The sequence below is a fragment of the Peromyscus eremicus genome, chromosome 15 (genome assembly GCF_949786415.1).
Source record: "Peromyscus eremicus chromosome 15, PerEre_H2_v1, whole genome shotgun sequence".
Classification (NCBI taxonomy): Eukaryota; Metazoa; Chordata; class Mammalia; order Rodentia; family Cricetidae; genus Peromyscus; species Peromyscus eremicus.
The window spans coordinates 62,823,194-62,847,823 of NC_081431.1; the positions used below are offsets into that span (position 1 = coordinate 62,823,194).

General features: G+C 40.3%; 1 protein-coding gene across 1 annotated transcript in view; it reads right to left on the bottom strand.

The window, feature by feature from the left end:
• Thsd7b (thrombospondin type 1 domain containing 7B) overlaps positions 1–24,630 on the bottom strand; it is a 697,290-nt gene that overhangs the window by 423,162 nt on the left and 249,498 nt on the right. The gene's annotated exons all lie outside the window — the stretch shown is intronic.

Below are 24,630 nucleotides of genomic sequence, written 5' to 3' on the forward strand. Positions count from 1 at the left end.
TTCCTAGGAAAACACTGTTCACCAGTTGTGCACTGGAAGTAGAAAATTAAGCATACCAAATTTCCTAGAAGATATTGAAAGGCTGATTGTGTACCCATACCACACACACACACACCAAGCTCACAGAGTTCCACAGATACAATTTCTCAAATCTTCAAAGATCAGACATCACTGTGTTCCACAAACCTTTACAGAACAAGATGCCAACAAGAACATCTAATAAACTGGGAGTTGAAGAGACAGCTCAGCACTTAAGAGCATTTCCTGTTCATGTAGAGGATCTGAGTTTGCTTTCCTGTACCCAAATCAGGTGGCTCACTGCTGCCTGTAACTACAGCTTCAGGGGATCTGTTGCCCTCTTCTGGCCTCCCCAGGCACTGCACTCATGTGTACATATCCACAACAGATGTACAAAAGTACACATGATTAAAAGTAAACTCTTTCTTAAAAAATGGAAATCTGATAAAGACTATTTAAAATATTATGAGAATACATTTAAATGGAAGTAGAAATATCTAAATATAGCAGCTTCCTCTTATCTTTATGAAATATGTCCCAAAACTTCCATGGTGCCTGAAGTTATAGATAGTTCTGAATTCTATGTATAACTTGTTTTCCCTTATGTGTGTACCTGTGATCAAATTGAATTGAAAAACTATGTTCAGAATTATATCAACAACAACAACTTAACACAAAACTTAGCAAATACAATATACTTTTTTTTCCCTATTAAGCTGAAATCTTTCTACTTCTCCTTAAGGCAATTTACAGCCTTTCTCTGGGAAATTGTAGCTGGCAGCACAGCATTTTGAGATGGCCAGGAAATAAAATAAAAGTTACTAGAACATAAGTTCCACAATGCCACCACAGTTTCTCTAAAAACCCAAATGGCTGAGTGGCAACAGAGCAGGACACACACATGGAGTGGACACACTGAACAAGGAGAGGATGCATGTTTTCAGTTGTGGCTGTGGGTCAGGAGATATTTCTTCACACTACTCAGCACATGATGCAACTGAAAATGTACAAATCTATTAGTTCTGGATTTTTCATTTAATATTCTCACATAGCACTTGACTATGTGTAACTGAAACTATGAGCAGCAAAACCATGGGTAAGCAAGGACTCATCTAAAACATTCAAGAGAAGAATCCAGTAACATGTCAAACATATAACATGCCATGGCCATATGAGATATATGCAAGGTGGGTTTAGGATTAGGACATTTATTCATGTGATGCCCCATATTAAAATTCCTAGAGAAATTTGTGTATTCTCTCAACAAATCCTGTTAAGAAGACAATGATAGTATTTGACATGGATTCCAAATACATCTGAGAAAATGGGAACTGAAACACAGAACTACTAAAGTTCACTGACATCACTTCCAAAGCCAGCATTGTCTTTTTTTAAAAAAAAGATTTGTTTATTTATTACACATACAGTGTGCTATCTACATCCCAGAAGGGGGCACCAGATCTCATTATAAATGGTTGTGAGCCACCATGTCGTTGCTGGGGATTGAACTGGGGACCTCTGGAAGACGAGGCAGTGCTCTTAACCTCTGAGCCACCTCTACAGCCCGAGCACTGTTCTTAATTAGGTACACTGGAGGAATCTTCCCCTAGATGCAGGAAAGGGAAGATGTCCCACTATTTCTACCACCATCAGTCATGTATTCCTGATGTACTTAGACAAGAGAAGCTCCTTGATTGAATAAAAATGTGAACCTTTTATGCAGATGATATCATTGTACAATGGAGTCAGTGGCAGAATGACCTCATTGTAACAGAACTCAACCGAGTGGCAAGCTGTAATATTAACATAAGAAACTAATGCAGCTTATTTACATATGTAAAAATTAATTATGGACACAGAGAGAAAAAAAACACCATTTGTTACACCAACAAAAGAATAAAATATTTAAAATTATGTTTAATAAATGTACAAAAGCTCATATCAGGAAACTATTGAAATAATCTTGAGAGATGCCAAGGTTGCCTTGAGCTCTCGTGAAGATATCTTGTTTTCTGAGAGGAAAAATCAACATCATGAAAGTAAAAGATCTCTGCACATTAATTTATAAAGCAAATAAAATATTTATAATAAATGTATTATAATGCAAATAAAAACATTATCATGATTGCTTTGCCCCGTGCAGTATTGTCTTTCACCTACACAGATGATCTGATAGGAAGGCATCAATCTCCTGGAAGGCGAGAGTTTGAAAATAGAGCATTTGAAAATGGAGATGATGCTTGTAACATTTTCAGTGTTCACACACACAGTGACGCTTTGCTTCCTTGTGGTGGCTTTTGTCATGTATGCTGCTAAGCCTCTGTTCTCTTTCCCACACCACAACGGTTTTCCATACCCCAGCCACCTCAGCACAGGGAGTGCCAGAGAGAGCTCCTTGGGTTTGCTCTGCATTTTTCTACTTAATACAATTAGCAGCTGGGTCTTTGCTCTTATCCAGTTAATGCCAATAGGCTACGGATTTTCTGGAGAATTGTTGCTTAGTCTCGGACATTGCCATTGCTTCTGTTTTGGTTGAACTGTTAAGCTTAGGTGGACTGTGCTGCTTTGGCCCTTATATCATTTACGCCTCACAAGTACCCTGGGAGGTGTAACTATTAACCCAATGTCCAGATAAGAAAATTTAAGATTGACTTAAGATTCTCATCCAATGACAAATAGCTGCAGGGTTCAGAGTGAAAACTGCTGGGGTGTGGGGGTCATTGACACATCCATTTCAGCAACTCCCATGTAGATCTAAGAACAGACCAGCGCTCTAAGATGTGTGGATCATTAGGATCAAATGCATCTTTTATCCTAGTGGCTTGTGGCTTTTAAAATACATTTTGTAACTATCAGTCTTCGAAACGACACAGCCTCCATTTCCTAGAATTGTATTCTGTTTATAGGAAGCCGGGTGAAATGCTTGTCACCCAATGTCAGCAAGGTGTGACAGCACTTTTAATGGCACTGGTAGCCATTCTTGATCCTCAACATCTGATGCTGCCTCTTAGCAGTCTGTCTGTTTATTTGCCTTTGCTGTTGGTTTCCTGCTTCTGTTTCCAGTATCACAGCTCTCTAAAAATGAATTTAAGGGCTGGGGCAATGAGTCAGTCCATAAAATACTTGCCACACAAACATGAAGCCCCACGTTTGGTCCCAGAACCGATTTATAAAGCTAGGTATAGCCGGGCAGTGATGGCACACACCTTTAATCCCAGCACTTGGGAGGCAGAGCCAGGTGGATCTCTGTGAGTTTGAGGCCAGCATGGGCTACCAAGTGAGTTCCAGGAAAGGCGCAAAGCTATACAGAGAAACCCTGTCTCGAAAAAAAAAAAAAAGCTAGGTATAGAGGCACACCCACATACCCTGTTATTCTAGTGCTGGGAAGACCAAGACAACTGTATTCCTGAGCTCCTTGGCCAGGCAGCCTAGATGAAGGGGTGAGCCCCTGGTCCCAATGAGAGACTTTGTCTCAAAAAATAAGGCAGATGGCTTCTGAGGAATGATACCCAGTATTGACTTCTGGCATCCACGTGGCCATGTTCAGATATGCATACATACAAAAATAAGTACAATAATGATAAGTTTAACATGAGTTAACATAAACTCACATAAGCTTGTAATCTTAAATAAAGGGTTCTGAATTCTTAATCTCTTCCTCCCCCCCCCCCGCTTTCTTCTTTCTTCTCTCCCTCATTCTTCTGTCTCTTATACACAAATACATAGCATGTGATTTCAGAATACTAACTAAACCACAGTGTTTACCAACCCATACTGAAATATTTAAATATCTCAGAATATACTTGGAAAATAGCCATGCATATGCATGTGTGTACGTGTACACGTGCATACGCATATACACACACACACTCCACATACAACACACACACATACTTCTAGGCTGTTGAAAAATACATCAAGATCAGACATAGAAATTCCATGTGAAATCATACATCTTAATTCATAAACAGTTCCTTTTTTCTGCCATTTAGTCTTTTTCTAGACTTCCCAACAACGAAGGTAAGCAGGTAAGTCCTGTTGTTCCCTTTAAGGTAAAAAAGGTTTCTTTTTATGTATTTATTGAATTTGAGATTTATTAACTTTTAAACATATACTCAGAGCATGTTGCTAAAACAAGAATATAAACGTAGTGTGTAAATAAGATTTGTAACTCATGAAAATTTGAAAAACTGACTTCTGTGGTAAGGATTCTGGAAGATGCTGGCTGCTCTCCAGCTCCCAAGCTTTGCTTTCACAATTCTTTATGATGAGAATTTTCCCCAATATTGTATCTCTCCTCCAATAAACAAAATAAACCTGCATTTTGAGTTGCAGTTCATCCAGAGAGTGTCCTGATCCCAACCACTCTGCTAAAAATATCCACAACTGATCAGCCTCAGCATTATTTTACAATTTACCTGTGAGCTCCTCATTGTTTACAGCACTTCTCTGTGCAGAGTACTCACTCCTGTATGTAAAACTCTCAGAGTCTGGTTAACACAACTCGCTGTGGCTACAACATATGTGCTATTTTGTTCAATAAGAGATACACATATGTATTATATAGATGAAATTTCAAATCCATCCTATACCTATGATTAAACTTGGATGACATCATTCTTTAGAGCTTTCTCTATTGGCACCATTGGTTTCGAGATATGGCCTAATGCACAATCTCGGTGTCATTTTGTTGTTTATAAGTCCAAAGAGCACACAAAGGAACATCAGCAATATCTCCCTTCAACTTCTTCTAAGTCTTGAAATTTCAATCACTAAACTATCCATCTTAGCATTATTTGCAATAGACAAAATAACTGAAACAATCTCCCATATCTAGGAAGAGGTGATTTCTTGAATAGACCACGGATGCAGTTGTCCTATGATGTATAATAAAGTTATTAGATAACAATATAGGAAAAACAAATGATAAGCAAATGATTCAGAACAAAGGTATTCACAATTACACAATACACTGTTCATTAGCAGATTTGGGGCGCTGCCTGACTGTGTACAGGCTGCAACAGGGAAGCACCTTGGGGTGCCTACTAAATGGGAAAGTGGAAGAAACTTCCTGAAAGACAAAATTCCTAAGATGAGCTGAGTGAGAGAGCCAAGGCAGGGGTCAGCAATGGGGTTCTAGGATAGTGTGCAGAGTCTCCGGCTGCAGCTGACACTCTACATATGGCCACCTAACTGGATGCATGTGTCACACAAAACTTGGCAATGGTGAAAGGTTAGTGAACACTCAACAGCCAAATGAGTTCCAAATTAATTTGTGTGATCAGGGTGCTTATGCTTATGGGGGAAATGCTTGCCCAGGATGTGTGATGCGGCTGCGCTGCAGCCATGGTTCTGAACACACAACACATATCCATCATGCTGTGTGTGCTCACATGGCACACAGAGCCAAAAAAAAGCTCCCTAAATACCTGCCTCAGGCTTGAGACTACTATACGCTATGAATTGCCGAGTTTTGTTTATATGCACAGACAGACAGACAGACAGACCACACACACACACACACACACACACACACACACACACACACACACTACATTTCTTTTGTAGAAATGTAATGGTCTAAATAAGGAAAAGACTGACTTCACAGTTTTCTAACACCATCCCCTAGCATATAAATATAAAGTTAATATATCTTTGGATTACAATGGGTTAGAGGTTCTTTTTTATTTATTTTAAAAATTGGTGTGATTTGTTGACTTGTATTTCATAAAAATATTAAATGAATTTTGGCCTGGGATGAGGAAAGAATTTCCAATGTTTTTGTAATAGTTGAAATGGCCCTAAACATAATTTTACCATGTGTTCTATGTATTTATGAAGCATGGCAGTCTTGGCATTAATAATTATAGAATTAAAATATCAATGCAGTTTGAAAAATGCTGAAGATGCCCTACAGCCTACAGTCTAAAGATGTCAGCCAAGATTTAATTATATATGCAACGATTTCCATCCATCTCATTAGTATGTAAATTTGTTTTATCTTTAAAATGGTAAAGCTACGCGTATACCACAGAATTATTTAGAAATGCATTTCTGATGGTTTACTATCACTAAATATAATTTGCATACTTGTTTTGTGTACCTATATAATTGGAGTCCTATAGAATGTCTTAGGTTCAGAGGGGTAGCTGAGCAGGAACAGTTTAACTGTCCTGGTATGCAGCACGCACCAAGCAGCTGGGTCAGCACTGAATTAAGGCCAGGGCTCAAGAGGAGTTTAGATTCTAGGCATCTTGAGGAGCTCACTTCACATCACATCCAGACACCTAGGAATATCAGCAGGGGCAGACTGGGCAAGCTCCACGTCCTCTATTCTGCTGTCAGGCCGTCTCAAGGAGCTTGTCCCTGTGTGTGACCCACTTAACTCATGTGCAAGAGTAACGGGTACCTAAGTGAACAATTACATAATTGGTACAAACTTCTGAAAATAAATGTATACATTTATATTATAAAAGAAACACAGTAGCACCTTGTGGTATCAAATGAACGCAAAAAGGATAAAACATGAGAAAAGATTCCTAAGTCCTGCCAATAGGACATTGTAGCGGGGAGCACTGAGAATCCTCTGTGGGTTAAGTACTTGATGACCAAAGGAAGCAATATTTGTGACTTTACACAGCTTGCCATCCTAGGAGGACAATGCCACCCGCAGGGGTTACCATTAGCACCTCCGCAGACCTAAAGGACATTGCAGGAGGCCTTCATGAGAAAAACCCCATCTGGGCCCCAGGATCTTTGAGAAGAGTCAAGGCATTCTGCAGACGGTGGCTCAGCTTGGGGGGATACTGGTCAGCAGCGGGGTGGCTGTGAAATTGTAGCAACTTGTAGCAGGGTAGCTGTGAAATCGCACTGGCTTCGTTCCCTGATAAATGGTCTGCCCTGAGGAGACTCACAACAGTCTGCTGCCAGTGAGCAGCCGCCAGGCTGTCAGTGAGCAGCCCTCTCTCTGAGCAGAGGCGACAGCTGACAAGGGCGTGCCCTGTCAGCTCTCCACATGAGGGAAAGGGCGCTTTCCCCTAAAAGCTCGAAGAACATGGCAGGTGTCAGAAATGTGTTTAGTTGCTTCTGTGAATGGCAAATTATTTCCTCTCTGAATTATAGTGGTGGGTATGCATATGGGTTTTAACCAGCTCTGGAGGATTCTTGCGCAGCATTCAGACTGATGCTGTCAGTCTAACACATTAAATGCCCAGAAGGGCTGTGCAACCAGAAAACTCAGGCCACAGACACCCGAGAATACATTTGCCTGGTGTTATCAAAGCCAATGGGTTTGGAAAGAGCAAGCTCTCTGGCTGGAGAAAGGTCTGGCAGACTTCTTGTCACTATGGAAATCTCACACTCTCAGCCCTCCTCAGAGACAGCTGGGAGCAGATGTTACCTTGCTGATTGTATATCTGGTGCTGTCCAAAGTCAAGCAACTTGCTTCAGTTCTACAAGCCATTTGAACACAAAAGAATTTAAAACCAGCCATAAGGCAGTTGATATTATCAACCATAACAAACTAAGTGCTAGATATGGCCCAGACTCTGAATGGCACCTGACATACAAGCTATGTCTTTGTCTCCCTCAGGGCTTTTACAGCATAGCAAACAGGTTGTTTGCACTTGTCCAAGCCTGTACAGTAGATAGCAATAATCCCCAAAATGTGATCTGGAGGAACACTCATCTACAAAGCGTTAGCATGTACATCACAAATATACAGTGTACAAAGCTTTATTTGAGGACACTCCTGAAGAGAGTTAAAACAGGCTTCTTCTAGAATTTTATCTGCTAATGTTCATTATATATAATATATAATATGTATATATATACATATATATAATGTATACAATAGGCTTCTATAAGAGAAAAGGTATTCAGCCTTTCCCATTTATTATACCAGAGAATCTACCTTCTAGAGTATTCATTACCAAGGAGTAGAACTAGTGTCCTATTGAACATGATCTGGAAAACACTCAGTTATGTGCATAGGGCAGCAGATTTTTTGGTGGAAAAATCTACACGAAATGCTCTAGTTCATCAGAGCGAGAACATGGACAGTGCCATTGCTTGGTGAAGGGCAGTATTGATTTGCTGATAAGCTGGCAGGAAGGGCACTTGACAGCATACGAGCTGACTCAATTCAGCTTTGATGCTGTTTCTCTCTGGGAAAGCAGAACTCTCCAATCTTGGTATGATGGGGGTCTAGCTCAATGCTGAGTCATTCAGCTCAGAAACAGGACGATTTCTTTCCTGCCTTTATGTATATCCAGTATTCCTTTCATTATTTGATCTAGTTTGCTTTCTCTCTTTGTGACAAATACCATAACCAGGAGCAACTTAAGGGAGGAAAGGATCTATTTCAGTTTACACTCCCAGGTTTGAATCCACCATGGAGGAAAGACAGTACAGTAACTTAAACAGAAACCATGAAAGAACCCTGCGTGGTGGACGGTTCTTTGGATTGTTCTCCTAGCTTTAGTACACTGCCCAAACCTACCTGTCTAGCGATGATGGTGCTGCCCACAGAGGGCTGGGACCTCCTACATTAGTCAACCATCAAGAATGAGTCTCTCATAGATATGGTCACAAGACAATTTGTTGAAGGCTGTTCTTCATTTGAAATTCCCTCTCCCCAGGTAACTCAAAGTTTGTCAAATTGACACTAAAATCTAACCAGGACATTCCTAAAACAAATACTGAATATCTACCAGGTGTCAGATGCCCTGCACTAAATGTTACTAACACAGAATGAACAAGATCTATCCTTATAGCATGTTTACCTGGCATTCTTTTTTCTGAGGAATGTTTTATAACAAGCAAGTTGTATTTTTAAATTTAGTATTAAAATCTCCAATCAGGAATGAATGGAGGAGGGTATGTGGACAGTAGAAACATTTAAAAGAAGATTAAATGTAATTAAAATTTTGTAATCGAACTTGAAAACATTGAACTATATACAGAACTACACAACCAGGGGAATATTGACCAATGCAAAGAATTATAAACAATGATATCATACTTTCACCAAAGCTATGATTTCCCTGCTCAGGGTTCTCATGCTTTGTTGGGGTGGAGACAGGCTGGGAATTACTCAACTTCTCTTCAAGCCCCAGTTATGTCCAGAAATCTTTGATGTCTATCTCCTCATAAACAAAATGCTTAAGAATGCATCTGTCTAAAGTATACAACACATTATGTAGAAACCTACTATATTTTCTCAAGATTCATAACACCAGTTCATGAAGCAAATCCAGGCAAAGGAAAGTAATTTGGAACTTAAACCACCCTGAGCCTATAAACCCTAAGAAGGATTGCTCTTGATATTTGTATAGACCACAGTCTATGTGGTCTATATGTCTATGTGTCTGAGACTGTGTGGGTTATTGTGCAGAGCACAGAAAACTCCTTGTGAATGGGCAAGACTTTCCTTGCTAACTCTCAGCCACTCTCTAGGTTCTACACATGCATACTGATCATCTTAGACCTTGAGAAGCCAAGCTTCCTTCCCCAAGGCTGCAACTGCCCTCACAGAAAGCTTTCCAAGTCCATAGCTACCTAATGTTAAAGGTCTGGAAATGGTCTGCACTGTTAAAGACAATAGAATGTCTTCAAATGTCATTGAAGAATGAAAGAACAAAAAGATGACGTGTGTCCATAACCTTTAATTCAATCATGTGAGCCACCTGGTTGTTTGAACAGAGAAACTTGAAAAAGCATGGAGAAAAACCTTTACAGTCAGTCCTGAGGCTAGAAATTTCCTATTGATTTTCAACACACACACAAACACGCACGTGGACATACACATGCACTTACTTCAATATCACTGTACAAGATCTGTGGACTTCTGATAGGCTTCTGCCTTGCCATTTCCAGTGCCCATGTTGGAAAGATAGCCAAAGCACCTGATCAAACGTCACTTTTGTTCTTTATTATTCACTATGTGGCCCTGATTCCACAATTTGCAATATTTGAGTCAATGAGAATGAGAGGCAAACCCAAAAGCTGCTCCTTGGGACTTAATGTATAACAACAGAGAATCAACAGGAGTCATATTTGGGGACAGTGGAATGAACATCTTTCTTCCAAAGCCTGTCAGAACTCCAAGAAAATCTCAGATCATGCCTGCCCCATCTCTACCTTTCAAACACATAACACATTTCCATGCCTGCGAATCTCCTTCTCTTCCCCAAATCATCAGCTTAAGGAATAAGCACTTCCCAAAGTAGCTAAATACAGACAGCCACCGTCAGGTCAAGGGACAACACTGGTCTGTGGTCTCCTTGGCTGCAAACTGGGTGTAAGTCACTAGTGTGCTTAGACCCTGCCCTACCAAAGTTTACATGTGTAAACATAGAGGAGTTTGTGCATCAAGGAATGGATTAGCTCAAGAGGGTTTCTCCCTCCTGAAAGAGATGTTCCCGTTTATGTGTCCACACAGCACCCAGCTCTTGCTACCCTCCTCTGCTCTTCTTCAGTATGAGAACACAGATCCCCCACCACCAGGAGATGCAATAACAGAGTCACCTTGAAAAAGGATGCTAATTCTTTACCAAACCCTTTGCCTATTAGCCCCTTGACCTCAGACTTGCCACCTCCAAAGTGACAGAGCCATCCTTTCTGACAACCAGCAAGGCTGTGGTGAGGAAATGAAATCAGGTAAGTGAAGATAAATATTTGCAATGTGTGTGTTAGTATGTAAATGGAAGGTTCCATTACTTTCCATCAAAATCTTAGAGAACATTGTCATTTCTATCCTTCTTGCAAAGCACAAACATATTTGAACTCTGAGAATGAAATCAGCCCAAAGTAAAATGTCAGAAAGACCACAAGTCATTTTTTGCAAGGGAGACATTGATTTTCCACAGGTGGTCTTTTGTGCTGCATGTGAAGGCCTGTATCCATCAACACCCACATCCCCTGCTCAGACATGGGCATGATTATGGCACATATCTGCTGTCCCACATCATTATCAGAGGCTTGGGCCACTGAGTTCCCTCCCTATACCCACAGGAATCTGACAGGATTTATTGAAAATAGTGTTGTTACCCTAAGGTTTTCTTTAATTAATTAAAAAGCACAAACACCATTTCTAGCACATTATCTAAACCCAAGTGTGGGCTGTTGTTGACACCTCCCAGTTCAAAGCTCTGTCCCTTTCACGGTTACCAGGTGAGTGATGCTTTTGAATGCCAAAATGGAAGGCCACCAGATACCGTACTTGGGCTAATAAGAGAAGTTTTCAGAATGATTATAATACTTTAGATCTTCTTTAAAACCTCCGTATCATTTCTGTTTACCCCTCTAAAGAAGTGTGCCCTATACCAATCTTAATTTCTGGCTGATGTTGATTAAGCTATGGTCATGTGAGATGTTCACATCAAGGAAGTAGGTGACATAAATAAGAAAACGTTGCTCTTTTAAAACTTCAAATCTGCAAGTTCAAAATTTTAAAATAAAAAAGTGAAGAAGAGAAAAAAGAAATAAAAGTCAGAATTTTTATTACCATGAGTCTAGAAATGAAGACCTTGAGAAATTAACAAATTTTCTGAAGCTTCTGATTCTTACCAAGTTCATTCTATACCATTTCTAAGGAAGTTAATAAATGATTTTTTTGTATAATCAAGTACATAACAACACTTGCAGAATATGTAACTGAAATTGGATTATCAAAATCATAATGGGGGCCCTGTCTCATTCCAGTTCTCACTAGAAAGCTGAGGTTCCAAGGAGATCGCTAACTGGCTGAGGAGTCCATGCTCACTAAATGGTGAGATTAGAGGATGTTACACAGTATACAACCTGACATTGAATGGCAGGATGACTGTCAGGCACTAAAGGGGAACATAGGATAAATCAAGGAGAGCTACAATAAGAAAGCCTGGTCAATGGGACGATATTTCAGAGTGCATTCCATCCATGTTGGCCAGATGGTCACGAGATAGACAAGTACGGTTGATTTAGGATTAACCAGTGTTTCCCCTAAGGATGTCACATAGAAAGTTGGCAAGTGTAATTTCAAGTGGTACCCCTCTTACCTTTTGAAGAAATGACATTGAATTTAATAGGGAAAAGTCCCATTACCTCACACAGTGTAGGTAACTCATATGAACAGTGCTGTGTCCTATTTTCTCTGAATTAAAGCATAGCCTTCTGGGAGAAGACTTATTAAAGAGTCAGGAAGTAAATAAGAGCCATAACTCTCAGCAAGCTCTTGACACAAGATTCACAAGGCTCCTCCTGGAGGTTAACAGCTGCTGAAGGGAGAAGCCTGGCGGAGCTGCCTGAGGGCCAAGAAGGAGGCTGCAAAGATGCAGCTTCTACACGTGCTGGGCTGGGCTTTTCAGTGATGCAGCTGACTTTGAGACATCAGGGCACCTCTCAGTAAACTCACTTATTCACTAAGCCTGACTTGGATAGACTCATTCTGTTGGTCTTTTTGTTAGTTCCTATCTGTGGTGAGTAGACATTTGCTCATATGTCCCCAGGAAAAGCCACCATGAGTAACAAGCATTTCGGTTAAGGAACAGGAAATGATGGCTCAGTGGTTAAGAGCACTTGTTGCTTTTGCAGAGGCCCCAGGTGTTGGCTCACAACCAGACATAAACTCAGTCCCAGGGATCCAACCTGGGACCACACGTGTGGTTCACATATATAACACAGGCAAAACACTCACATACATCAAGTAAAAATAAATAAATCTTTTGGAAAAAGAAAACAATTCTGTTTTAAAAGTTAAGCAGGTCCTTGGCATTTTATTCTGTGAGTACATCACATCCTCTAGTCTGACTTAATCCAAAGAAAGATTAAAAAAAAAAAAACTGGACGAACATCTTTTTCTTCTCTAGGCTTAGGATAAATATTCAGTGGATATAATTCTAGGACTGGACTCCTTGACAAGTTCCTACAGCAGAGGGTCTAACTTTCTCTCTCTCTCTCTCTCTCTCTCTCTCTCTCTCTCTCTCTCTCTCTCTCTCTCACACACACACACACACACACACACACACACACACACACACACACAGGCACACAGGCACACAAGAAAAAAGAAAAGAAAAGAAACAATGACCAAATATCTTCCTAGTCATCAAAAGAGAAAGTTATTATTCCCCTCATAGACTGTTCCTTCATATGTCCCAGATACCTTATGAAGAACAAATCTTATTTATTAGTCAAATGCTGACTTAACCCTTCAAAGTAAGGGGATTTTCTTTAGATGATATATAAGATTCTAATTTACAGCATAGTTTCATTTTAGATTATAATTATAACGCTCTAGAAATATACTACAAATTTTCTGATCTTAACTTTATAAATTAATAAACATTACTATTAAGTATTAAATAACATTAACATTGAATTAAACATAAGCCTTTCTTTGTGATTTGGAAGTGTGGATAACACTACTATATTGGAGATGACTGAAGCCTATATCCTCATTTTGCCTAGTGATAGAGACGCTCTGGTAATGTACTGGCTCCCAGCTCTAGGAATAAATGAATACCCTCAACTGCAGGGCAGTTGAGAAAATAGAGAACTATACTGTCTAACACAACAACAGATAACCTACAGAGCTATTCTCCAAAACAGTCCCATTGCAGTAAGACTGAGGTTGGGATCCAGTTTATGTGGAAATGATTCCAAGTTCACACTGAGCCTCCCACTTCCATCGGTACTGCCTAAACACAACATGTATTCTCAGGTTAAGTCAAGACTCCGTACAGTTCCATTTTTACCAGTTTCTTTTGGGAATGATTCAGAGAAATCACCTCTCCTTTTCAGTAAATCATTACTTCAATGTAATTTGGTAAGTTACTGCTTTTGTGCTCAGAACTTTGCTTTCCCTTCAACAAACTCCCTCAGATTTCATAATAGGGTGGCATTAGCAATTTGACCATGACCGCCCTCTAAGAACACTTCCACTGTGGTGGACTGAAAAACTGACTCTATTTTTAACAGCTGTTTCCTATCTCTGCTTTGCGTTTTCCCGTATCTCCTTTTTCAGCAAATCTGCTGTTCTCGCGACTCACAACCCAGCATGCTGAAGAAATTCGAAATTGCTTAGCTGTCTGGATGTGATCAAGATTAGAATTACAGTTGCCAGGGAAAACCAGATAACTAAGTAGTGTATCTCTAACTCGAATTCCCTCTGTGCTGGAAGGAAACGTGTGTGGGCTGCATGTTTGCGCTGGGCCCACTGATCTCGCTTAGCCCACACTGAGGAAAAGAGAGGTGTTAAGCTTACAGAGTAGTTAGAAATAAGTTGTGTGAGCTCACCGTAGTGATTTGGCACAAGCGCCCTTAGTACGGCACTGAGAGTGACTCTCAGGTCACATTGGACTTAACAAAACAAAACCCCAAACCGCCTTAATTAGTGTGAGCCATTACACAGGTCTGCAGGACATCAGTGCACTCTCTGTCACTGATAAAGTAAAACCAGTGTGCGTTTAGACTCCCTGGACTGGAAACTCAAATTTCTGCTATTGGATAGTAGTATTTGTATGATTTTCGGGCATCAAAATTTCTGAGCTGCAAAACTGGAATGTGAATAATAATTGCACACTAGGCTGTCTTATGACTGAATTTAAACAACTGCCCTAAGCTCAGTAAACATTTGTTGAGTTTCTTAATATACCAGACACTCTGGCACCACCCCAAGAATAAAGCAATGAAAGAGTCAAGGTTTCTCCCCTTGAGAAGCTAAGAGTCAAATAGGAGAAGGAGGTATGTGAGGGGCAATTTCAATATAATGCAGTAACAGTGTCAATGACTGAATCATAAGGTGTTAGGAGAACACAGAAGACAGGCCTGTCAAGGAAGACCTTGTCTGAACAGGCCATGCAAACTCTGGTTGACACTGGCTTTAACAAGGAGAAACGTATTGTCTTGTATAACAGCCGGCGCTTATGTGGTTGTTTGGAGATGTCAACCATGTCTTCTAGGACCTGGAGTTGCTTTCAGTGTCCGCTCCCCTGCACACAGTAGTCACAGTTTCATTATGAAGCCACACCTTCTCTGTTATAAGTTGGATTACAGCCACAGCTTTCTTGGTCAAAGTCCTTTTCTCATGTCTTGAAAACTCCAGATTAACGCCCACAGATTGCTAAACCAGTTGTCTGCAGATGCAGCTAGATTACCATAACTGGCTGTGACACAGTCGCTTGAGTGATGAGTGTGTTATTTGCCTGAGATTCTGAGCCAGTGGGAAAGTGTCAAGGTGGAAATAAAGGCAGAAAAGTGACTCAGGCAGGAAAAATGCATGATCATGGCATGCAGGCAACCTGCTGCAGATGTAATACAGCAGAGGGGACAGTTGGGAAACCTGAGTTCCTAGATGCTCACTCTGAGCTAAAGATATGGAGTAAGAAAATTATTGTTATTGTAAATAAAATCCCTAAATTCACTTTCAACCATGATAGCTTTAATTTGTATTTTTACTTTGAAATAAGTATCTCTGACATCTTTCCACAGATGATTCTTTTCTCTGGGTCTGTAAGACACTCTAGTGAGTATGGACTAAATGGCAGAGCGCAAAGGACTGTACACTATTGATTCTTCATTTTGATCCATCAACCAGTTAAAGTACATCTCTTCAGTTTCTTATCTATATTTTTCAGTTATTTTAGATCAACTCTGGTCTAAAAATATTGAATTGAAAATTCCAGAAGTAAACAGAAAGTTTTACATTGCATGTCACTGTGAGTAGTGTAATGGAATTTCCTTCCACCCTGCTCCATCACGCTTAGGTTCTGAGTCTTCTTTTTTGTCTAGCATATCCATGGTACATATGCTACCCTCTTATTAGTCATCTATAACCCTGTCAGTGATCAGTGAGCTGTCAGAGCATAGAAGTGCTGTGTTCATGCAACTTTCATGCAGAATCCTGCTGCTCCCTCACCATGCCTACAGATGTTATGAATCTCTTACGGGGCCTAACTTAGAAGCCAAACTTTAGCACAAGCATATGTTACATAAAGATATCACAGCACCTGTATATTAAGAGCCTGGTAGTATGGTCAGTTTCAGGTACCCATTTGGAGTCTCAGAATGTATCCTGATAAGGTTGATTATTATATATTCTCTTTTAGCTTAATAACTAAAAGATCTTGTATAGAAGAATAATTACAAACATTTTCTAATTGATTTTCAGTGGGGTAGATGGACCTTCCCAAGAGATTCATTTCTTTATACTTACTATACTTAAATGGGCACATTTTTGGTAAGCCTATCATTGAAGTTGAATCCATCATATTAGATATGCACTTAAATTAATATTCTTTACTTTTTCTGTCTGTATACAAGAGAAACTGGGATTCTGTGCCAAGAGCTACAACCAGGACTGGTGTGTGAAATACCACGTTAAGTACATTTCTAAGTGAGAAAAAAAAAAGTAACTCGGGCTAGCACAATAAGGAAGCTCTGTTGTCAAAAGGCTAATGGAACACAGAAACTGAGGGCATATCCAGAAGAAGTTGGAAGGAACAGAAAAGGGAGGCATCTCTCATGATTTTATCGTAAGGACTACATTTTGAAGTATTAGTACAATTGATGGTTCACTTTGCTTCTTGGAGCATATGGAATGGACATAGACAGTCAAGGACCCAAGAAGAAATTTGGAAGAGACAGTAAAAGAAGACAGTCCTGTGAGGTGCAGGCACACACGGAAAGCAATTTATTCCAGCTACACTATTTCTAAACAGGGAAACCTTGAAAATACAGTGTATACTTAGTGTGATTAGGAAATGTGGAGGGAACAGTGATGGCACACAATAATTTATTTAGGCACATCAATAATAGAGGGACAGGATGGATGCTTTCCCACAATGTCTAGGATGTAACAGGGTGGAAGGAGGAAGTAATTCAGAACACAATGCCTGTTTATCGGGAGACAGCACACAGTGACTGTATTTAAACCTGCATTGCAGCTCTTCTCTTTAGCATTTAAATTGATTCGCCAGTTTATATCTATTCCCCACCTTCCCGCCCAACTCAGACGGTGAAACTGTGATTAGAAAGAGCCTCTATTTTCTCTTTTGGATTCCTTCATTGACAAACAGTATTAGAGTTTCATCTTTAATTTTGCTGCAAAACATCTAAATGGATGGGAATGAGGAACTTGGCTATAGGAACTCTCAAATTTAATCTCCTTTGCAGTCTGATTCCTGCAGCGTGAATACACAGTCTGATCTTATTGGCACTTTCAACTGCAATGCCAGGTTCATTTCAAAATTTAATACAATGTATTTGTCATCACCACACTTCCCTCAGTAAGGACTCTGCTACCAAATGGCTACCAGTTGGTGGTCTGAGAAAGATATCTTGCTGAAAATGAGAACTGTCCTCTAAACTGAAATAACTCATCTCACATATTGTATGTCTTCTGTTTTTGCAGGGAACACCATTGTTCTCTCCCATTTGATCTTTTAGTAATCTGTCCAGGTAACAATAAAGAAGTAGAGGAATATTTACTCACTGCCAGCTTCAGAAAGAGAGTAACGTATTTCATGGATTTCACAAATAACTTCCCCGGCAGGAAGCAAGAGACAACAGATTACAATCAGTCAATACTGCCGTTGATTCTCAGTGTAAGCCATGCCTTCACAGTTCTGACCCACTGCTGTTACACTGACATGAGCGGGCAGCCCACCAGCCCCATCTGGCTCAGAACCGTGTTTCTCAATTGGTGGTCCCTGTATCACCACTGTCTTCATTACTGAAGAATTTATTAGAACCTGAGATTCCTTGGCTCCCTCCACTGAATCATATAATCTATACCAGCAGCCAAAATTTGTGTCTCCACAAGCCTTCAAGGTGATTTGATTTACACTAACTTGTTAACTATTGATCTAGAAGAAAATAGATAGAGTAACATGATTCTTTAACATCTCAGAACTGATTTCCCCATCCAGTGAGTGACTGTTGAATGCAGCCATTTACGATAGCCTGGTCACATTTGTCTCAAGTTGAGGAGTGGAAAGGTGGAGCGAAGACCATGCCCATCATGTCTAGTGAATTCAACCATTTATTCCATTATACATTGATGACTACAGCCCTTTACACAGAAAGCACAGATAAGGGGTTTTTTTTGTTTTTTGTTTTTTTTTTTTGTAAAATTGGAGTTTCTGCACATTCTCCCTCTTCTGCCTCAGGTTGTCTTCTGGAGGTTAAGAAGAGGCAATCCTTTACCTCTGCCAATTAAACCCTGAGGCCTTTCTACCCCCTCTGACCAATGTGGAAAACAAGACTCAGACAGGACATGAATTACCCAGATGTTCTAACTAGAAAATAAATGGAATGTGATATTATTTTGTTGTTATTGTTTTCAAAGGGAATACCAAAGAGGCACATAAAAGTTCTTAGGTTGTTAATAAATAATTGACAAAATAAAACATTGAAAATATTAAATAGGCTCTGATTTTTCCTTTGGAAGGTGACTCTTTAAATGCTGTGGTCTTTGTGGTATGAGTCTTCTGAACCTTCTGCCTTCTGCAGGAATGAATCCACTAAATCCTTCCAAGCACAATTATCTTTGAGAGACACTAGGCAAAATGCCCGCTAAGATTCTGGGGCAATGAGTAAGGGTGAGGAATTGACACTGGAAAGAAAGAGGGCTAAGGTACATGTAAATAAATAGTTCCCACAAGGTCTCATCTTATTGGCAGTGACATCTAGACCTCAAGCTCATTCCAATCATTTCCTAAAGGTTCCTGTCTAGGAATGTGAATGTCCTGGGAAGGCTACAGTGGCCAGAGAAAATCCCCAGGTAACAAGATGCATGCGTATCACTGAATGTTTCATATTTGCATGTTCGAGAATGGTCAGTGGTTAGTGAGGGGGAAGGTTCTTCCTGGGTTTGCATACTACAGCTTATGCTAGGATCCACTATTTCTCATTAATCCGAAATATCATTTGTCTGGACTCTCATTGTTCATGTAAAATACACATTTTTACCCTCTCTCTGATCTCTTTAAGTGGTGCAATATAATTTAAGAATCACATCCTGATGTAAAGGTAAGTGCTTTGCTTTTCTGTTGGAAAGAGAAACAAGAGTCTTCCTTAAAAAAAAAAAAAATCCAATTATCATCATCCTTTCTAAAACACACATCTTAATAAACTGCAGATTTATTTCAAACCAAGTTACCATGGCTCAAATGTTTTAGAAAATTCATATTTGAAATTTGTTTCAGATCTTCTAAATCTCAGCAGTGGTTCTAATTTGAATACATCTCTTTAATATGTGTCTTCACCACAGGAATCTACTTATGTGGTAAAGAAATGTCTGACGAATTAGTACCCTAATGTCCAATAAAATAAGTTCTGTGCTGAAATGAAATTTAGAAAGTCTTCTAAGAGATATAAAAGGTATACAGAAGGGGAACTAAAGCTGTGCCCGAGAAACACAAGATGCAGCACGATCCAAGGGCTTGGAAATGAAAGACTTGGCAAACAAAGGGTCCTACTTAGAAGCTCCATGAAGCACAAATAATAAAACGGTCTCTGGAGTTTGACATCAGCCTCACAGGCAAGCCATTGAATGTTCCTTGAGCTAGAAATAAAACAAACAAACAAACAAACAGTACAAGTCTAAGCATAGGTTTAAAAATATTAAACCATCTTAATCCAAGTCAAATAAATAATATCCTGGCAGGTTCCACTAAACAAAGCTGACCCTGTGAAGGTTCCAGCATCCTTGGTGTCAGTACTTCAAGTGTATGTACTTGAGGTAAGATTAAAGAATAACTTCTTGGATTGTTATTGAAAGATATGAAAGTCTGCAGGAATGCCCTTGAGGGACTAGATGGATGGCCCCTTGGTTAAAAGAGTGTACTTAGGCAGCTCATAACCACTCCTAACTCTAGCTCAGAGGATCCACCGCCATCTTCTGGCCTCTGAGAGAACTACACTCACATGAGCAACACCTTCTCCCACCCACAATTTAAAAATTGTTGAGTCAAGCTGATCCAAGGCTTTCTCAGAGGCTCGATGAAAAGACAAAGGAATCTAGTTCTGTGTCATTGCCCGAGGTTGGGGGGTTGGGGCAGACTTGGCAAGTTTCAAGTGGGGGCTGGGGCCAGGGCCTGGAAGGAGTTATTGTTTTGGTTCCTGGGAACTTGGCTGTTCACCATGAAGAGACTGGAGTTATGAGCCCCAAGGCTGCTATCTCTGACACCCTTGAGATATTCTGTTTCCCCTGTGAGACACTGCTTGATTAGCTATCTATCTACTTCTGTCCTGTTTCTTCTTTAATAACTGTATATAAGATTATGTATATATATATATACATATATATATACATATTTTTTTTTCAAATAAACTTGCTCGCATGAGCCATCAGCATGTGTGAGACCTCCTGTTCCCAAACTTTCTTATCTTGTCACACCCTGGTCATCTCTCAGGAATTGGTCAATGGAAAACAGCCTACTTGTCCAGAATAAAATAAAATGTTATAAAATAAAGAAAAAAATGTCTTTGAGGTGGAAAGCAAAGCCACCTTAGGGGTAGGAAATTGTTTCTCGTGCTTAATGAAATTATTTATATCGGCAAAGTGTAGGGCAGAGATGAAAATAAGAAGCATTGTACCTAAGGGTTCTTGTGTGGCAACCCAGAAGGATTCTAACTCAACGCACCTGTCAATATGTGAGCCTTGCTCCTCCTGATATAGTCTACCTTAGTAAACAGATCATTCACTTCCTATGAGTACAGAATGTGTGTTACATTATCTCTGAATAAATATACTTGTTGAAATATACAAAAAAAGCTATTTTTTTCTTTCAAGAACAGAGAACGTATTGGCTGCCCTGAGTCTGATGAGACATTGGGCAGATCCACATTTAGCCCACCTGTAGAACACCTTTGAGACAGAGGAAGGTCCAAATGGTCACTTGGATCCACTAGAACTAGTTCCCTGTCAGTGTGGAGGTTTTTGCAGCCTGTCCTGAAGATGCCACACACTGACACAATCATTTACAGGAGTCACCAGGGAAATGTGACAGTGAACTTATTTTAAGTTTGGGATCAGAGTCTAAGCCACAGTAAGGAAATGTAATGTTCTCCAAGGGGAAAAAGGGTTGGGCTGGCATTTTCGGAATGTTCAAAATGGCTCCTTTGAAGTGCAGAAATTTTTACCAATGAGTCAAGAACAAGCTGTGCATACTTGACCCAGTGACTTCTGTGGACCCACAGTAATGATAAGATGCTGGGTAGAAAAAAAGTCAAAAACACTCCAGCACTCAAAGCCCTGGAAATCAGATCCCAAAGCTGAGGAAATCCCCAGATACCTAATGAATGGGATCCTAGGTCACATTTTTGTGTGTGGAAGCAGAGGCTGACACTGGGTTTCTACCTCTACTGCTCTATGACCATTTTTCCAAGACCTTGGAGTTTGCTGTTCTTGAGGGACTAGGAACTAGTCAGATCCTTGACAGGCAGATAGGAAAAGGGGGTACAGAGAGATTGTGAAGATGGCAAATTCCTGGCTTCTTCCTCATCCTCCTGACCTGAGAGAAACGTCTGCTGGGCTCCACCCCCCTTATCAGTGGGGCTTGTATTCTGCCTAACCCAGCAAGCTGGTAAAATATATTCACATTTCCTGAAGGTGTTTGCCTATCAAGCGCCTCCCCGCAACACACACACTGTTTTTTTTGTTGCATGTTTCAACTAAAAAACTCAAAATTAGGCCAGAGGTCTTATGCCACTAAAAACACTTAACTCACTCGTCTCTCCAAGAGAAAAGGGCTTTTAGTTCCCCTTCTGCTCTGGAGAGAGTCTTTCCTTCTGCCTTTGTGTCTGTCATTTTTATCCCACTCCACCTGGTGTGTGTGTGTGTGTGTGTGTGTGTGTGTGTGTGTGTGTGTGTATGTGTGTGGGTGTGTGCATGCATGTGCATGTTGTTTATAGTTTTCTTTTGTGCAGGAGAAGCAGCTCCAGGATTAAGGAACTTGTAGTGTGAGGACTGTAGTTTAGATTCCCAGGCCCCAAGCAAATGCCTGGAAACCATAATAACCACCCTATATTTTCAGAGCTCAGAAGGTGGAGAGAGGGCATCCCTGTCTGGCTGGCTGACAGACTGGCTGAATCAGTAAGCTCTGGCTTCAATGGGGGAGACCCAGCCTCAGTGAATAATGGAAAGCAATTGAGGAAAACTTGCAATGTCAACCTTGTGTTGCTATATGCATGCACACAGGTGCACACACAAACATGAGAACATATGTATATATACATACATACCACACAAATATATATACATGAGGGGGAAAAATCCCTCAGCTTCTAAGTCTGAATGGGACATGGATATTTCATGAGATTGTGGAATTTTTTTCCCTGTATATTTCTATCCAAAGTCCTGACATGGACTTATAGAGAAACCTAAGGAAGACAAAGCCAGTTGCCCTTGGAAAGTCTAGTGGATTTCAAGTCTGATTGGACCTAATATGAGTTTTGGAGTTTCTCATATCAAGTATAAGACAATTTCTTCTGGCCACAGACATTTAGTTTGAGATAAATTGAGACAAAAAAAACTCTTCAAAGCAATTGAGAAACTCCCTGTGATGAAAAGCCAACTATCAACTGTCACAAGCAAAGAAACTCCCAGGAAACTGTACATCTCAAACATTCCTTCCTCAACAACTTAAATGAGTGGCGGCAGCTTTATCAATGCTGTGGTTATGTGGAGACCCTGCTAACACATGGGAAGTCTGACAGGAGGTTCCTCTGCCAAACCTTCACAGCCAATCACAGAGGCACATGGCTTCTGAGTCACAGAAGAGCCAACCAGACCTCCTTTGCAGTTTCTCACCAGCTATGAGATTGTTTCAGCTCCCGGGAGGTCAGCATGTTCCTGTCATCATGATGGTGGCTGCTGCCTCACAAACAGTGGAGTTCATTAAGGCACTTAAAAACCCACAGACTTCACAGAGCTAATGTGAGCATTTATGAATTTCATCCCTCCCCATAGAAATGGACTATATCAGCCAAAACCTAAATTTAAATCCGTTCACAGGAATAAGTAATAAAGCCTCGAAACTGCTGTGTCATGGTAAAGGGAAGACACTACAACCACTGAAGAGGACAGAGAACACACTATGGAGGAAACCTCTAATGCTGTGGGAAAAGGTTGTCATGACAACTTTCCAGTACCTGCCATGAGATGATCAGAGTACTATGACCAGTTGCTATGGGACCCAACCAATGAGCTTTCCATTTTCTCAGCTGAAGGATGGAAGGAAGATATAGATATGCTTGTTCTAATCTGTCTGCACTATATAATAGTGTTGTGTGCCCCATTTCCGCAGACCAACATAATAACAAATATGCATTATAAGCTTGCTTTGAAAAGTGAGGTGCCAGGAATATCCCTAACCACATTCATATGCCTACTTTAACCCTCAGAACCTTAACAATCGAAGGTAGTTTTTATTAAAGACCTAAAGGAAAATATGCCTCTACAAATAAAATAATTTGACCATCCAGTAGGTAGCAAGTGGGGTTGAAATGCCAAGCAGGGTAGAAGGAAAGCCCAGGAATGAACCTTCCCCATTCTACTTCAGATACCACACTCAATACAGAATGCTTCTGGGAGTGAGCACTTAGGTTTTCTTCACAACAATCAATTCCTCCACACCAACTGGGTGTCCTACAATTCAAGTCCACTTCCATGAACTATTTTCATGGAAATAGCCTCAAAGTCAAACCTTACTTGGATAACATACCCCAGGTTGTCACCTCTGCTGTAAATCACACGTCTCATAAACCCTTTCTCAGACTCCAGAATTTTCCCAGGTAGCTTAAAGACCCTAAAGAAACATTTTACTTACATTTACAGCTTTACTATAAAGAATATTATAAGTTACACAGATAAATAGCTAGATGAAAGAGATGAATTAGGCAAGGCCAGGCACTTTCTCAGTGGTATGGATATAGACAAAGGGGATGCATTCAGTTGGGTACAGAGCATCCAGGCCCTCTCTGGGCATGCCTGACTCTGCCTGCATCTCCACATAGCCATGTGGAAGGAAGTTCTGATCTCTGAACTCCATAGTCCAGGGATCTTTGTAGAGCTTTTAGCCATAGGGATGATTAGTAATGAGGCCACCTCCAGCCCATTTCCACTTCCTTGTGGTTGAAGACTAGGAATAAAAGTTCCTAACTTCTAGTAATGGTTTGGTCTTTTGGGGGAGCCAGTTACACTCAGACACCAACTCAGAGTCATCTTGTTAGAACAAAAGTCACTTCTATCACCCATGGAAACTTACAGGAACTGATGAGCTTCATGTCATAAGTTACCATCAATGATCAAATAATAGAGCAGAAGACTCTCCCAGAACCTGCACTCCCTGGGAAATTACAAGGAGTCTAGAATGAGTGTGCCAAGAGTCAGGGAAAAGAACAAATTATACTTTCCTTATTATGAATTATAATACTAGGAAAACACCGTGGAAGTGATTTTATTTCCTGCTCTAATAAGGCACACCTTGCCCCCGTGTAAACATTATGTGGCGGTATTAGGAGCAGTGACGATTAGTTCCGACTATTTATTGCAGCTATGGCAATCTGCTGTTGCCTTCTATTTAATTAAACAACCATATGCTTTCTGCAGGGAAACAATAAATCATT